This window comes from Macrobrachium nipponense, chromosome 42 (assembly GCF_015104395.2).
Source record: "Macrobrachium nipponense isolate FS-2020 chromosome 42, ASM1510439v2, whole genome shotgun sequence".
Lineage (NCBI taxonomy): Eukaryota > Metazoa > Arthropoda > Malacostraca > Decapoda > Palaemonidae > Macrobrachium > Macrobrachium nipponense.
The window spans coordinates 37298582-37303867 of NC_061103.1; the positions used below are offsets into that span (position 1 = coordinate 37298582).

At 36.9% G+C, this 5286-nt stretch overlaps 1 long non-coding RNA gene across 4 annotated transcripts in view; it reads right to left on the reverse strand.

The window, feature by feature from the left end:
- Positions 1-2386: 2386 nt before the first annotated feature.
- Positions 2387-5286, reverse strand: part of LOC135213131 (uncharacterized) — a 4707-nt gene continuing 1807 nt past the window's right edge. For 2 of the 4 annotated variants that reach the window (XR_010314082.1, XR_010314083.1), the window contains exons 3-4: positions 4425-4564; positions 2387-2979 (exon numbers count right to left, since the gene is read on the reverse strand). This is a non-coding gene — a long non-coding RNA (uncharacterized LOC135213131). Of the gene's footprint in view, positions 2980-4420; positions 4565-5286 lie in introns of all 4 variants that reach the window. The other 2 variants (XR_010314084.1, XR_010314085.1) reach the window with 2 other exon arrangements.

The window sequence follows — 5286 nt, forward strand, 5'->3', positions numbered from 1 at the left end:
TTATTGCTACAAGCGCTAACAGTTCATCTTACCCTCTTCATAGCCATTTATGAACTTCATTTACTTCTCAAAAGTTACTACCTTCCGTTTCTTGACACTCCACTCCTAGGGAAGCCATGCTCTCTTTTTTTAATCATATCTTGTACTATGGAGTCCACAATATTTTTAAGTAAAATTTTATAAACGTGGTTTTTCAGAATGTGAAAGTAACGAATAATTGACCAAATGTAGTTATGAAAGGTGGCGGGGGCGGGGTGGGGGGTTGGGGTGGGTGTTGATGCGAGATTGAATACCTAAAGCCAAGACACTACTGTCATATCCACAAGTTAAAATTACAGAGCTCAATACAGACTTAGCGGAAGATCTGTTCAAGTCCATGAAAGAGTAGGTCATTAAGTAAGGTAGGATATTCTACAGACCATTTAGGAAAAAGCCATATTGACTAAAATTTGATAAGAGCACCTCACTTTTCCGCCTCTGACGTCACACTGAACACAGTTCGTCGAGCAAAGCTCGACTGCATGGACAGGGCTTGATGTTGCTTTGCAGAATCCATTCGGCCCCTAGCTGCAACAACTGTCATTCTTTATACTGTACCTCCATTCATATCTTACTTACATCTGGCTCTCCATCCTTAACTATTTCATAATGCAACTGCAAGGTTTCCTCCTGTTACCCTTTCAAACTTGTCTACTCTCAAGTTCCTTTCCTGCGCTGAATAACCAGAGGTTACCAGCGCTTGGCCTTTGGCGCAAACTACACTCCTTCCCATATCCCATTTTTTTTACCCACCAGTTGTGGACTTTAGTAGAATGTATAACTGCACGTTTATTGTAAATCTAGTTTCCCCATTTGTGCAAACAGTCGCAAGGGTTAGATGAAATCCCCATATTTCACACATTTGAATAAAGCATTTTAGCAGACAATGAAACTGGGCCCTGCTATACAGTTTTAGCATATTCTGAAGTATATTTAGAAAGCCCTTCACCATGCTTTTAAACGTTATATACGCCGTTACCTCCACAAACATGCTACTGTACACTTGCCACTAGGGGTATGACAGAAGGATACATCAATTCTTTAATACCATTCTCCATAGTTTCATGTCTAATGTTCAATATTAGGCCACAGGGTACACGAGAAAAAAAGTTATTTAAAATAATCAGAGGGCAACAAGTCTATAGAACATCTAATCAGTGGGGTTGGGGGTGTGGGGGTGTAAGGAAGATAAATTTATACATGCATTGAGAAATGAGTGGCATCCAGGAGTAATTCCATCATGATTTACTGCAATGATCCCTCTTACTCAAGAGCTTTATTGGCAGACTAAAGGCCTGTCCACATGAACGGGCCTCATCGGCGTGCTCTGGGGTTGATGGGCAAATTCTGACGGGCTTACCCGTGAATGTTGTCCACACGGGTGAGGTGATGGAGAGGTGGGCGTGCCCGATGATGCCAGTAGTGTGTTCAGTGCGATACGATAAACATGGTGCCTACTGTAAAGATAGTGTAGAATGATAATTGCTGTGTGTTTGATGAAAAAGAAAAATACGATGCAAAGAATGGCTCACTAAGAAACTTATATGGTTAACTAAAGTCTGCCAGGGTCGAAGCTCAAGCCATCGGGCACCACCAGGTGATTTTGCTACAAGACCCATCGGGTCAATTTGACGGTTTGCACGTCAAGTGTGCTCGTTAGAAGGGAGGTCCCCCGATCAGGCCCGGTCGTGTGGACAGGCCTTAAGGCCAGTTTTCCTAGAGTTACTGCTAAAGCCCAATAACTTAAACTTTCATCCAAGAGGATTATATCAGAATTTGCTATCCCTGTGCGGAGGGATTGGTTGCATTAATGTTAATTTTTATGTTGCATGGAACCATTTGTTATTCAGCAACAGAACCAGCGACTTTACATGACTTCTGAACCACATCAAGAGAACTTCCATCACCAGAAATACACATCTCCTCAATAGATTGCCCGTGAATCGGGTTGCATTAGTGAATCTTCCAAAAGCTTTGATGAAATTTCCAGTGATAAGCCCTCTTCCAAAACCTCCCTCAGTGTATCATGCCATTTAATCCTTTGACATTTGACCTACACCATGGTGTTCAACCCAACCTGCTTCAATCCGTACTCGCTCATCTTTACCACTCCCAAATAATTTTAGTCTACTCAGTCTACTCTATCAGAAATCTGTACCACACCAGCATTTCTAAAGTAGGCAGATTCGATATGCACTCCACCCACTTAGCAAATAAGAGAAAAAATCCGGTTCTCTTTAGGAAATATATTTTATTTAGGGAATATACTATTTAGGGAACATATTAAACCAATTCACAACATTCTCAAGACCAACTGGTCACCTCTTTAGGTTACAGAAAGATCACAGAACGAGGTCACATTTAATAACTAGAAAGTTACTAATGTACAGAAAAAATACAAATAGCCACCTTTGGGTCGTTACCTAACTGCCACTATTAATCTAAATATTCGACCTGACAATATTAAGGTTCGCTGCTTGAATTACATAATAGTATAACAAACCCAAAAATTTAGTTAAAACTTTTAAGTTAAAATCATATACTGCCCTAATGAGAGCAGCCTCAACTATGTTTATTGTTTTAAATAATTTACAGTTTTGCCAACACCACCGTTAGTTGAAAGTAGCATGAATAGAGCATTGTTCACATCTAATTGCACACATGTTCCCTCAATCGCTGATCAACTAATGTTACTGTGCCCCTACATGGAAATTTTTACAATCTGCACAAGGGGCAAAGTAAAGTTATTTTCATCCTCAGCATTGCTATAATTGAGACTTTCTCCAATTGATGAAGCTTAGTGATGATAAGTTAACATTAATGTTAGGATACTTTGTGACATTTAACCGACGATGTCCAATACAAAAGTTGACAGCAAGCCAAAATCCAGTGCTACCTTCTAAACTAGTCATATCCCACCATGAAACTTGTAGAACTGACCTGCAATACAAAGACTAGTAGATTTAAATGCATAACCCAAAAAATCAATCTGAAATTTAAATTCTTTCAGACAATTCATACAAGTCATACAAGTCATACAACCTATAGTCTAGTTTACGTCAAGTCAACCAAACTGTTCAAAATCTTAAAGCATTAGAAGGCTTTTACAACTTTGTCAGTTCTATTAAAAGTCTAGTCCGAGTCCTCCAACCTGCTCAATTAAGTTGCCACCCAATTTTAAATCTATAAATTGTTCAATTAGTTTCCCCCCAAACAAATTAGTTTACTTTGAAATTTCGATCAAAGCTAACATGTAGTAACAATGCCATGCCAATGCCAATGTATACTAAAATGGTTAAAAAACTAATAATTTTAGAATAATGTGACCACAAACCCAATAACCTTATTAATGAATAGATCAAAATTTCATGGATAAAAACCATTTTTATTATTTCCAAATGTGTAACTTAAATAAAAATAATTGGGATTTTTGGTGAATTTAAAAAAAATGAAAATACAGAAATTTGATAAAACTTAGAGCGAACTGCAGCAGTTTGATATAAAGGCTGACAAAAGAAAAATTTTAATAAGCTTTCTAAAAGCAAACTTTAGCAGTTTGATAAAGACTTTACGATACAATACAACACATTATGCTAAGGACAAGTGACAGTACCTGTGAATGTATTTATCAAAGAATTTAGCTCAATATTTCAGAGTATATATTATAAACCCAACTCGGCTTATCAAGTAGAAAAGATACCTGTATTCTGACTAAAGTAACCCGACAAGCATTATGCTCACCTTCCTTCCGAACTGCATCTCCTATATTGCTTTCAACTCGTGTAATTATGTATTTCTGAGTAGTTCCATGCAAATCCTTAAAACTACTGTGAAATCCATATTTCACCATTCTAACTGGTATAATATACTGTTGCAATACCTCAACTAGTCAAATTAAGTAATGGACTATTGCAATACCTTAACTAGTCAAAGCAATGGACTTAAAATAAAATTCCTAAATCAAATCAACATTAATACGTAAACTTGCCAAAACTTATGTAATAGACTTGCAATACCTAGTCAAATTAATACACTGGCAATACCTATACTAGTCACAACTGAAGTAATTGATTGTTGCAATATCTAAACTAGTCACAATTAGTACTGGACTCTTGCAATACCTAACTATTCACAATAACGTAATGGACTATTGCAGTACCTAACCAGCAATACCTAACCAATAAATTTTACTGTTGCAAACGCCACTTACCACTTAAAAATAAATTAGGTTAGTAGTTTGTTGAAACCCCTATATACGCTGTGTAGCAGGTCCTGAGACCTACTACATAACTTAAAGGGGCACCTCCACCCCAACAGGGGGGCCGCCCCGGAAGGAGTGGAGGTTAAAAAAAAATTTGAAATGACAAGAGGTAAGCGTTACCTACTTCAGAATATAATTTTGTCGAGTCTTTAAAACTCCTAAACATCCAATACTGAGCATAAGTGACTTATGATAGAATAAGCACATCCCTCATGGTAGAATGACAGAAGACATTAGGTAACTACGTAACCTCACGATACATACCTGCAAAAAGAAAGAACAGTAAGATGCTGTAATGTCAAATGTGATTGTAAATATGCTTACATACAGATTCTCTAAAACCAAAAGGCAAATTACTGACAGCTGCTAGACTTTAATGCTGAATGGCATAAGTTGATGATGAGCGGTTTACAAAAATCAAAATTATGAGTCAGCTAAATATTTGGAAAATTAAATATATAAAAGTATGGTCAAATATAGAAATCAATCTAGCCCTCGAAACCGGACAAATTCAGTCTACAGAGGGAAATTTGCAGTTTACGAGATATAGAGTAATGTCGTAGTAACTCTGTCCCTTTAACTATCTGACACTCCTGAATTCCAACCTCGGGAAATGAGTTATATTAAACTACTTTAGCTTAAGTAGTCATTACAAATTAACTATTTATGACAAGCTTTCGTCCAGCAAAATAAGTTAATTTACTGAAAAATTTAAGATAGTAGACATTCGTATTTTTCCTAATCAAATCGGCTCTTAAAGGTGGCCGTGTATCCGTGAAGGGTAAAATTACAGTTTCAACCATTATGGGAAAACTGGAATAAAAATATTTTTGTTGCATCAGAAATAATGTAGTTCGAACAGATTTAACATTTATTTTGACTGCAAAACATCCGATTTTGAGATTTACTATGTAATTGGAGTTAAAACAACGAGTTTTTCCAGAAAAATCCCTAGACCTACCTAGACCTATCCATGGAGCACCTAC